General features: G+C 47.9%; 1 long non-coding RNA gene across 2 annotated transcripts in view; it reads left to right on the top strand.

Moving 5' to 3' along the window:
- LOC308550574 overlaps positions 1-12,072 on the top strand; it is a 374,445-nt gene extending 362,373 nt beyond the window's left edge. Inside the window, exons 1-3 of one of the 2 annotated variants that reach the window (XR_013997927.1) lie at positions 5,668-5,924; positions 10,693-10,781; positions 11,070-12,072. This is a non-coding gene — a long non-coding RNA (uncharacterized lncRNA). Of the gene's footprint in view, positions 1-5,667; positions 5,925-10,692; positions 10,782-11,069 lie in introns of those variants that run through there. The other variant, XR_013997926.1, reaches the window with a different exon arrangement.
- Positions 12,073-12,077: the final 5 nt, after the last annotated feature.

The raw sequence follows: 12,077 nt of genomic DNA, 5'->3' as shown, positions 1-12,077 counted from the left end.
ATCTCTTTTTACTGATGTCCAGCTTGCCCCACCCCAGGACAGTAACCCAGCCCATGTTCTCCTGCACTCTCCTACCCTTTCTCATTTCAGTTCAAACAGGCAAACCTCTTCCTGTTTCCTGTTTGTTGATTAGGAACCAGAACTGCAGTCTCTCCATCTCACCTCCACTCCTGTTGCTGGACTCCATCTCCAAGAAAGAGATTGGTTCAGCTATAGAGCCTGGCATGCTATAGAAGCAGTGAATGGTGGGGAGTCTTTGGGTCTCCGAGACACATTGTCTCTTCCTGTATCCATCCAGTGAGGAATGGATCCTCTGACTTGATGGGCTACCCTGGGAAGCTACTGGAGCTTCTGGCACGAAGGAAAGCTTCCTTCAACTTCCACAACTGGTGGGTGAAGAGATTTCTGACCTCTTAGAGGCCTCCTCCATGTCCCCAAGGCCCCAGTTTCAAGAACCAGGCAGCAGGAAGTCTTAGGAGCTGGCTGGGTTCCAGATCAAGGATAGGGATGGGGAGAAGAAATATAAACAGTAAATAAAAGGTTTTTGTATAAAAAAAAGTTAATTCCAAGTAAGTCAATTATTTATATGTTGAATATAAAATAATAAAAGTACTAACAGAAATCATGAGCAAATTCCTTTACAAGTTTGTAGTCAAAGGAAGACCCTTCTAATTCTAACTGAACACCCCAATGCAGTAAAAAGATTTACAGATTAAACTACATAACAATAAAACTTATGCATGAAAAACCTGCCATCAGCATATTTATAAATCAAGATAGACAATAAGAAAAATACACCTTTCACATCCAATTACAACCGTAATATATCAAGAGCTCCTAGAATTCAATGAACAAGACAAAGATCAGCAACCCAATAGGTCAATGGGCAAACACTTTAAGTAGATACACCAGTGAAAAGAAAATACAGAAAGATGCTCAACCATATTAACACAAAACCTATTCAATTAGCAGAAGTCAAAATTTGTATAATAGTTATAAGACAGGAGATAGATGCATTTTTATACATTAGGTGATTGCCTTTTATAACCCATTTGGAGAATAACTTGGAAACAGCTATAAAATTACAAAGGCACAGATCTTTGGAGCAATTTTACTTCTAGGAATTGATTCTAAATATATGTGCAAAATGAATCATATCAAAGCTTTTAGGACAGAATTGCTGTTATAACAAAAGATTTGAAACAACTTCAGTGTCCATCAATAGAACACATCTGAAATCCTATGCAGCTTTAAAACACAGAAAAATCCTCCATTCACTACTGTGGGAGAGTATCCAATATATACCATTAAGCAAAGAGCCAGGTGGAGGACAGTTATATAATATGCTACTGCTTGTGTAAAAAACAGAGAGAAAGTGAGCATGCACATTAATATTTGTTCACATATACACGTGGAATCTAAGGGTACACTAGAAACTAATCACAGCTCCCATCTTTCACATATAAAGAGCTCTAAAAAAATCAATAAAATAGAAAAATGACTGGGGGTTTTTGTTTTTGTTTTTTCTTAGCCCATGTGAAGTGTTACCTATTCAACAATTTAAATTTAAAAATGAAGTTTTAGAGGGTAAAATTCTATTTTGTATTTAGACATGTTCTTACTTTTGGGTCCCAAATAATGAATATTATCATTTTCCAACTAAACAAACTGCCACTGATTTCATTGATGAGTTATTTTAGCACTATGGGTAGAAAATTTAACATACATATTATGTGGTTTGTATTTACTACCAAATGAAGGCAACTCAAACACTACAAAGTGTATATCCTTACAGTGTGATTCTGTTTTCTATCTTACTGATAAGGACTCGGCAAGAGCACTTTACTAGCTAGTTCCTTGGAACCCAGTGTCTGATCATAACCTGCAGAACCTAAAGCAAGCTTATCAATCTTCCCTGTGACAGCACAGGCCCGCTTCAGCAGGAGAATGGTAGCTGTGCCATCTCCTGTCCTTATCTTAGAGCTGCCAGCCCAGGTCTGATTCAGAGAGTGTGGGGACCAACAGACACCTGAGTGTGTGGAATCTGACAAACCAGCCCTCCTGCTGTGGAAAGGTGGGGGACTGTAGATTTCTGCTCCGTGGGAGAGTTTGCATGCCCCACCTGCTGTACTTTTCTGTCCCTTTGGACCTCACAGAGCTGCTCTAACCCAGACGTGAGCAACCAGCCCACCCCTTTCCTGGAGCCAGAGTGTGGCCAGCCAGTGAGAGATCAGAGCTATCCACAAAACAGCAGGTTTGGGGAAGTTGTGTTACTCCAAGTAATTTTGAAGCTCAAAACCCTGCAGTGCTGACCAGGGCCACCCCTGGCCTGGCCACCCTCTGCCTCATAAATATGCACTTGAATGATGCTACTCAGAAGGCATCTCAATGACACACAGTGGCTGAAGGGGCCTGGGGATCAGTCAGCCCCAAGGACGCAGGAGGTAATGAGAGTGAGGTGGATGGGCTGGTCCCACAGCAACACCTTCCCTGCTCTGACAGTAAACTAAGTACACAGGACAACAGTCCTCCTTACCTGGCTCCAAAGGCACCCTCAGTTCTCAGGTCCAAGAAGAGGCAGCTCTTCCTCTGAGGCACCCATGATACCTCCCTGTGGTTCGACTAAAGATGATGCACTGGTGACATCACAAATTAAATACTGTGAACCAAAGACACTGTGACATGTGATCCTTCACAGCAATGGGTCCAGATAGTCCCTCAACAGAGATGACAGTTTATTTGATCCCTAACATTTCTGAACTGAATGCCCCATCTTGAGTCAAAATTGGACCCACACTCCTAGTATGACTCTATTTCCAATTAAAATGTGATCATGATCAATGGAACTGTGAGGGTGAGAAGCTAAAGTGTGTCACCCCTTCAGAAAATGGGAAAGAAAGGGCCAGGCACTGTGCACAGTTTATTCTGTAGGGAGGACTGTGAGCTTCAAGACAAAAGTCATAGTTTGCGTCAAGAGCAGACAAACTCTTCTAAAGCAACACACAAATGAGGGCAGACTAGGCTGTGTGGAGACTGGAGGCCTCACATTTGGGGTGAGCAGGGTTGTGTGGGAACAAAAGGATATGTCTGATAACCTGACAAATACAAACACATCACAACATCCAAAAACAATGCTTTAAATTAACTGCCTGCCACTCCTCAAACATCCCTTGTCCCATACTTTCTGGGCTTTGTGTCCTCTGTACTCCACATGACCATTTTCCTGCATCATTTTCTATGATGAGACTAGAACATACCTCAGCCTTTCCTCCATGTTCCTATAGACTTGTGTGCACCTGGAACAGCTCAGAATGGGTTCATGCAGCTTCATATCCTGTTACTGGTCAAAATTTTTAACTCATCCTTGAAGGCATTTGTACCCCAGGAGCAGTGCTTTAACAGGACAGCAGCACCCCATGTCTGTGCCCCAAGCAGGACCTGAAGTGTCCTTGCCCAGCACTCTGCCCTTGGATCCCCAAGTGTCCATGCCTGCAGTGGCCACCCACCACAAAGGGTGGTGATCGATGGAAGGTGCTGTCAGGACAAAGTGGTCCCACCAGTGCTCTGCTGGACACCCACAGGCATGAGTGCTGATGCTGAAGCTGCAGGCTTCCCTGGGATTGTGTGAGATTCAGGAGGTGGGGAAGCAGCAGAGGAAGGCAGGCAGGCAGCAGAAGGAGCCCCAGGAAGATCGGTACCTGGGAGCTTATGGAGAAGCTGGTAAATGAGACTCATCTCTCAAGTGCACAGAGGCACATGGAGACACTGGGGGGAGGCCCGAGTGCATCAGCAGAGTGAGGGGCCCACTTCCAGTTACTGGGGTGAGAAGTGAGGAGGAAGAGGGCAGGTGGAAGGAGGAGAAGGAAGCAGAGGCACCTGGACAGAGCAGGCACAAGGAAGAGGCCTGTTATTTGACCCTCTGCTTCACCTAGGACGACGACTATGGCTGTAAATTAGAAAGAAATAAGAGATCATGGAGGAAGCAATGGCAACGGGTACGTCCAGCAGAAAACCAGGACCAAGCACCCTGGTCTGTATTATTTTGGGAGCATCCCAGGTCTTCTAAGAGCTCAGGGACACAGAAACACTACATGTGCCTGGGACAGAGTCAAGCTCACATTACATGGCAATCCTCACACATGCAGGCCCATAGAAGCTGGCTGCTCTTTCCCTGCCTCCCTCCTTTGCTCAGCTGCCCCTCCCCCAGGTCACCCCCACTGGTCTAAAGGTTCCCACCCAGTTGGCTCACATCCCTCAGTTCCTGAGAACACCTGCCTGTGACTTTCATGGAAGGCGAGCACTGTCTTGCTAACACCACAGGGAGGGGTTGGCGAGGGCAGTGATCTCCAGCATCCCTGTCTCTGTCCTGTTCACTGTATAGCTCTCCTGTTGTTCATGATGCAGGAGTTGTTCCCACGTACCCTGAGCTCTTTCAGGCCATCAGGGCATCCAGGTGGAGGTGTAAGAGTCTGCCTGTGGAGAAACCTGCAGGACCAAAGCACAGGGCTCAGCCAGGACTGTGGCTGGGCTGATGGTTCTAATTGTCATTAGTGATGGTTTCTCCATTTGTGAAAACAGCAGTGTCAAAGCTTTAAAACTTTTAAGATATTCTTGAGTGTTTTAAGTTAAAACTAACTGACGTGGGGGACCATCCTGTCCCAGTTTCAGAAGTCTGGGTGGGATACAGGGGCAGAGCTCTGCTGTGGTGGGGAATCCATCACCATCAGTTCAAACCAGTGGATTTGGCCCCTGCCCAGCTGTGGTATGGACAGCGCCACAGGCGGAAGGGAAAATGCCATCAATTTAATAGCCCTCCATGTGGTAATTCTCTCCCACAGCGCCCAACTTCCAATGATGTGTCCATTGTCGGCTTCTCTCCAGAGGACACGAAAACATGACCCAGATACCAGCATTTGTCCTGGGGAAAGCAGTGGGACCAGGACGGGAAGCAGCACCTTGCAGCAAGAGGGCCTGGCGAGGCCTCAGGAGAAGGCTCCCTCCTGAAGCTCCTCTTCCTTCCAGAACATTTCTCCTTGGCGACTGTCCTCTCCCCCTCCCGGTTTCTCTGAACTTGGGTCCCCCAGGCAAGTGCTGGCGTCCATCTCTGTAGGGACTCGTGTTCTTGGAAAGCTCAGAATCTCACAGGCTCCAGGATTTTCTTCTCTGCACGTCTCCTGTGGAGAACCCCGTCTAACTGCTGTCACTTTTCCTGAGCCATCATCAGAGGGAGGACAGGACCCTCGGTGCAGGAGCCCCTACGGCGCTGCCCTCCTGACTTCCGGTCTTCAGGCGCCTGCGCCCTCGCCCCGCCCTCCCCGCCCGGAGCTGCACTCCAGGGACTGGCGCTGTGGCGGGAGCTGTGGGAGCCCAGGGCGAGTGGATGATGTGCGCGTGGGAGAGGATTGGGGGGGGATACAGACATGGGGATGCGGCAGGAAAGCTCCCGGGAGCCAGGCGCTCAGCACACAGAGGGCGCCTCAGAGGGAGCAGACCCCCAGCGGCTCGGCGAGGAGGCAGTAAGTGCGCAGGCGCGGGCTGGGGTTCCCCGCCTGGCCTGTGGTGGGGGCGGGGCGTTCCCGGGCCAATCAGAAGCCCGGGCTCGAGCTGGGGACTCCGGAAGGCCCGCCCTCAGCTCTCCCACGTGATTTTATTAACCAGGGACCCGCTGCAACTTCAATTTAAAGGGAAAAAAGAAACCGCAGCTCCTCCGGGCGACCTCAGACCTCAGAGCGCTCAGCCTGCAGGTTTCCTGAGCCCCTGAGCGGTCTGTGCTCTTCGGGAAACAGTTTTGTTCTCTTAGTGCCGCCCGCGAGCCGGAGGCGGTGCTGCCGGGCCCAGGGGTGCGCTGCTGGGAGAGAGACCAGCTGAGGAGCCGGGAGGACAGGGAGACGGTCCCGGTGCAAACACTGCAGCAGGCTCAGCGTGTGAGTAACATTCGGGGGAAAGAGGGTCCTGGAGGGTGTTGGGTCCATTAACTTACTGTCTGAAACTGAGGGACAGTGTCCATCAGTGTCACTGGGGCGCAACGCCAGGGTTTCTGCATGACCGTCTTTTGAAAACCATTGTTGTAACCAAGACTCCATCTTTTATTGACACTTTAACAAAAAAGTTTTTGCCACGGATACAAAACTGTGTAGTGACAGAGCTGAGGCTGGACGCTGTGTTTTGGTCCAGTTGCCTGGAAGGGTTTCTTCTCACACCCACTGAAAGGGGAAACAACGTGCAAAACACTAATTTTGAAGATGCTATAACATTTCAAAGAAGAGACTCCTCAGAAGAAGTCCTGGCAGCAGGTTCTAATGACAGCTCTGCGGTGTCTGCATTTTATAGAGGAAAGAACAAGCTAAGGGAGTAGAACAGGCCAAGTTTACACAACAGGGAAAGCGCAGAGCAGGGCTAGAGCTGGGACACCGGCCGTACCTCTTGGCAATAAGTCTGGGTGCCAGGTAGGCCACCTGCAGGTAATGAAAACTTTTGTAGTATTTTGAGGCAGACAAAGGTGCTTTTTGTCAACTTACTGCCTACTAAATATCTGAAGTGGCCATGAAAAATTAAGCCTGAGGGTTGTGCTGACCCTCGAGAGAAAGAGGCCCTGGAAACTTGGACTCCCTGTATTTAGATTGCTCAGGCTGGCTGTGAGCACACAGCAGGTGACAATTACTGGTGCCACACTTGTCTCTTCCCTTTCCCTGCACAAAACTGCCACTCATCTCTGTTGTCTGAAGGACAAAGCTCGGCTCCTTGGTTTGACCGTCCTGGCTGCTCTCTTTAATGCCCGAGAGAGATTAAGGCACAAATGCCTCATCTCCCAGGGTTCTGACCTGACAGGGATAGGAAGGCATCGCTTTCTCCTGGAATCCCAGCTCTTCTGGATCTGAACTGTCCATGTGCCCTCCTGGCTGGGAAGCAGAGCTGTATTGTAAGTGCAGTCCATTTTACTATAGTTGACATTTCTTTCTTAAAACAGCTGCATTCTGCCCACTGCCTGCCCCGCAGAAGTGGGGAGTGTGCATCCCCCCCAGCTCAGCCCCAGCGCCTCACTGTCACAGGGCTCTGCACCTCCCTCCTGAGCACCTGAGCACCGGTTCCAGGCAGGGGAAGGAAATGGGAAGTGACTGGGTGTCCTGTTACTTAGAACTCAGAGCAACAGAAAGATTTCCTGGGAAACTGAGTGAAAGCTAAATATTCTTGGGAAAGGCATAGGTGAGTCATGTTTACAACATCTGGAGAACTATTCCATGAATCCCAACAATGCACAGGTTCTTCAGGGCAAAGGAAACAAGTATCTGTGTCTTCGGGGGTGGGGGAGGTAGGGGCATGCTCATAGCGGGCACTCCTAGGTGTGGCTCTGGGCAGGGTGTGGCTGTGAAGTGTGTCTGCTGTGCCTCTTTACTTACTGACTTTCCTGGCTGTCTCAGCAAGCCTGGGAACCATTTTGAGCTAATAAATGAGCCCAACTCAGTCTTTCCATTTAAAACTAAGTCAAGGTTGGCTTTATGCTTTTCCAAGAGCATTTGGATTTTAAAAGGTAATTATTAGAGAGAACATGCTTAATTCAAAGGAATGGACTCATAAAGGTGGCATTTCTGGCCACAGTGAGGCAGGTGTGTGTGGCAGCTTCAGCCAGACCCCTCCTCCCACAGGTTGTATGTCTGGTCTCAGATCAAAGGCTGTGGACAGGGCAGCTCTAAACCCCCTCTTTCTCTCTTCTGCTCTCGTGCTTTGTAAAGTAGCTAAACAGTCTCACTGTGATGTCTCAACAGACAGCAGGTAGGAAGTGAGGTTTTCAGAGACCAAAACCTAGGGAAAGCCCATAGATGTCGCCGTTCGGCTCGTTTTATCTTGTTTCTCTTAATCAGCAGGAGTCCTGTGCTTCTTAAATGCACCCTTTCCCTGGAAGGAATGGGGCCTTTGGCCTCAGAGGCTGAGGAGCAAACCTTCTTTCTCTGAGTTCTGCAGACTGTTCATTTCCAGAAGATTTTTCACAGGAAGTGGGTGCAAGCTGTCCATGCTTCCTTAATTTTAAACAAGTTTGGCCCCTGCTGAATTGCAGTCCCCCACCTGTGTCCCTCTGAACTGCTGTGTACTGGGATGTGGGGCCCCTCCTGCCTCTGGTCTTGGCCAAGGCTGCTCTCTCTGTGGGACACCAGTCCTTCCTGCTCCCCTGAAAAACTCTTAATTGTCCCTTAGGACAGGGCTCAAAATATGGTCCACAGACCAGCACTGGCCTAGGACAGTCAGCACTGGTTTGTGACAAGATAAGGAGCTTGTGTCAGAACCTAAACTGACTGATTCACTGAGCACGCCACCCAGTTCAGTTCTCTCGCTTCCTTAGCAAGACGGCCTTGCTGTGGGAGGAGCGTGTCCTTGATTTACCTGCTCACATGTTCCCTTTCCCACCCCAGGCTGGCTCTTTGGGGAGATCTGCCTCAGTACAGGACTTATCCCTCCTCCTCTGGGCATCCCCAGCTCCCCACATCCACCGCATCTCTCCCTACCCACCAGTGTCCAGACACCAAGCCAACTGTGGTTCATGTCTCGGGCCTGATATATATGGGTGCCTAGGAAATAGGTGCTGAATTAGTAAATGGATGATATTTCCCTTATATTCAACACTCACCATTCCTTTTGTATAGTTAGCACCTTGGGTGAGATTTATTTACATTTCTGCAGCTTTGGGAATTTGACTCTTCGTCTTCATAATATCTTAAGTCCTAACTAGGATTTCAGAAATAGAATAGATTTAGTCTTTCAGATAAAATACCCTTTCCACAAATATCACACAGGAAATGGGAACAGGTGAAGTCATGCTCTCTTCACGTGACCCACCCAGTTACTACCATTGCCCAAGGTCGTAAATAATGCAGCTCGAGTGTGAACAGGGTGTTAGGTCTCAGTCCCCACGCTTGGCTCCCAGCTCTGCCTGTCTCTGCTCTGGAAGCTTTTTGGAGTCCAGGTTGTGTCTTCACCCACTGAGTGATCTCTGGCTCTGAGCTGCAAGGAGGGAGTGGAGCATGGGGCTCACCCTCCCCTCATGCTCCCTGGACACTCCTGTTCCTTACTGAAGAGTAAGTGTCCTTCCACAGTCTCTGGAGCACTGGGGGCCACAAGAGGCGGGTGTACTGCCACTGGCTGGCAGCTGCAGTGGTACGTGCTGTGCTTGATTTCCCTCCTTTGTCATCATAAGCTTTCTTTCTTTTAAACAGGTCACCAAGGATCCCGAGTTTGAGAATGGTCATATATCCATTACCTACCAAATCAATGTATCTCCACCAAAAATAAAGTAGGTGAGAGAAATAGCCCCTACCCCCCAAAATATAGCGTAAAGAAGATCTAGTGAATCAAATTCTGAGCCTCTGCCTTTGGCACAAATCTCTCTGCTCATTTCTTTCCCCATATTGTGTGTGTGTGTTTAAATGTTTTGTTTTGTTTTGTTTTGTTTTGTTTTGTTTTGTTTTGTTTTGTTTTAGAAAGAGAGGAAGGGAGAGGGAGAGAGAAAGAGAGAAGCATCTATGTGAGAGAAACACCAATCGGCTGCCTCCATGCATCCCAACCAGGGGCATGTGTGCTGACTTAGACTTGCACTGGTGACCTCTTGGTGCATGGGACAACGCTCAACCACTGAGCAGCACCAGCCAGGGCTGTGTGTGTGTGTGTGTGTGTGTGTGTTAATATTCCAGGTGCAGCTATGAACATTTTTAAAGTTGACTTTCCCTGTTCCTAATCCTGACTGACACCTGTACATTGGAAACTAAAATTATCAGAAGAAACCTTTAGATGGGAACCCCGGGGAGGTAGGCGTGGCCTGGTGGGATTTGACTCTGGTTACACAACAAAGTCAATAGACTTATTTTCTCTCCCCTGAGAACACAGCTTTCCTCTGGAACCAGTCCACCAGCCAGTAGGACTCAGATTAAAGACACTGAGGTGGCTCAGGTGTTACAGCCTCTCATTGGCTGGCCAGGAAGGCCTCACCAGCACCAGTCACCCAAATCTGACATTTACAAAGTGCTTTCAAAAGGTATAAAGTACTTTTGTTTCCATTATCTCTTTTGATCCTTCAACACAACTCATACTTTAATTGTGAAGGTGAAAAATTTGAGACTCAGAGATTTCAGATATTTGGTCCCGAAACACAGAGAAAGTGGCAAATCAGGACTCCACGCCTCATGTTTGACCCAGTTCAGTGTCTTCTCCCAACCCTTTTGCCTCCAAAAGCTCCAGTGAGCTGAAAAGGAGGAAATGCTGGGCTTATAATTGGTGATCACCACACGGTTTCTTTCCTTGACCAGTCAGGATAGATTGAGGGAAACTGGCCCCCCAGTCTGCAAGGGTAGGTGGGATCCATTACACTGTAATGGTGGGACCTGATGGCCTTCAACACGCTTGTTGGTGGCCTTTCACGTGGCCACAGCCAATTCTGCCAGTGGCCATCAGCTCTCTGGGGCAGGTTGGGGCACCTGTACTGGGTACAGCCACGTCCACAGCAGCACTTTCCGTGGAGCCTTCCTTTTCCTCCAACACCCAAGCTGATGAAATGTGACACAGTTTTTTCCAACCATCATGTGCCTCCAGGAACAAGATGCATTTAATGGTTCGGGTATGGATGGAAGTACCAAAAGTAGACAATTACATTGAGAGACTCTGTTCATTTATAAATGTTCATTTATAAATGATATCCCTTTGCTATAGTTTCCTACAGATATCAGTATTTGCAACTGAAATCATCTTAGAATTAAAAGAACAGATCCTGAGATGTCCATTAGCCTCATCAGTTGGAGGTAATTATTTCACTGGAGCTCAAATGCAAGCTGGAAGACGCTAGGTTTTCAATGTGGAAAAAAATGACTGGAACAGTTGAGTGAAAATTACATGTGATCTCACAGAACTTGGTTGTGAAGGTTTCAGTGAAAAGGAAACATAATTATAATTAACATCTAAAATTGCCTACCATTGTGCTCGCCCAAGCTATACTGATGTGTGCCTGAATATCTGAAAGCTGAATTTTTAATGATGCAGTTACTGAAAATGGATTAAGATAAAACCTTTTGTCTCCCCTTTGTATTTAGATTCCTCAGACCTCAATCCTAATGATGCCATTGTAATTAACCTAGTTACTAAGAACACAAAGGAACAAAGGGAAGGCCAGACATTATAGACGTGCTCCCTGCAATATGTGTCCTGTCAGTCACACCCAGGAACAGGTCATTGGCCAGAATGGGTGTGGCCACTCAAGCTCAAGAAGACCTGGGATATTAGTCCATTGCATGGGGGGGTCCACATGGCCTCTAACCCTGTTGCATTCCTATGTGGTGACAGCAGGATCAATGATAAAGCAAAGGAAGCCAGAGCTGGGACTGGATGTTCCACTGTGCCTTTCAACCAGGGGTCCCCCATGGAATTCACGGCAGCTGTTACAAGAGGAAGACGGTCCCTCTGTCTTGACATGGAAGGCCATTCGTGGAAGACCAGTGACCACATTCAGCATGTTTAGAGGTTCCTTATTACTTAATATGTTCACAATAGTCTCGCATTATTCAACTTTTTGTTGTTGTTAATGGTAACCCAAGGATATTTTTTCCATTGATTTTTAGAGAGAGTGGAGGGGGGGGGGAAGAAGGGGAAGAGAGAGACATCTATGTGAGATGTGAAAGAGACACATCCATTGGTTTCCTGTCACACTTGCCCCAAGTGGGGCCAGAGATCAAACCTGCAACCCAGGTACATGCCCTTGACTGGGAATCAAACCCAAGACCCTTTGGTGTGGGGGCCGATGCAGTAACCATGGAGCCACACTGGCCAGGGCTCAGAACCCATTTTTTTTATAACTGGAAGGTTGTACCTTTCGGTCCCCTTCACACATTTCTACCACCAGCTACCCCTTGCCTCTGACAGCCACCAATCTGTTCTCTGTATCTATGAGTTTTGTTTTGTTTTTAGATTCTACACATAAGTGAGATCATACAGTATTTGTCTTCCTCTGTCTGACTTACCTCACTGAGCATAATGCCCTCAAGGTCCATGCGGGTCATAGAAGGCAGGATTGTCACAAACGGTGAGGTCCCTTACAAGGACAG

The sequence above is a fragment of the Miniopterus schreibersii genome, assembly GCF_964146895.1.
Source record: "Miniopterus schreibersii genome assembly, chromosome: 22".
In the NCBI taxonomy this organism is placed as follows: Eukaryota; Metazoa; Chordata; class Mammalia; order Chiroptera; family Miniopteridae; genus Miniopterus; species Miniopterus schreibersii.
Note: the sequence above shows the minus strand (reverse complement) of the source record. Positions and strands in the feature narration are given on the sequence as shown.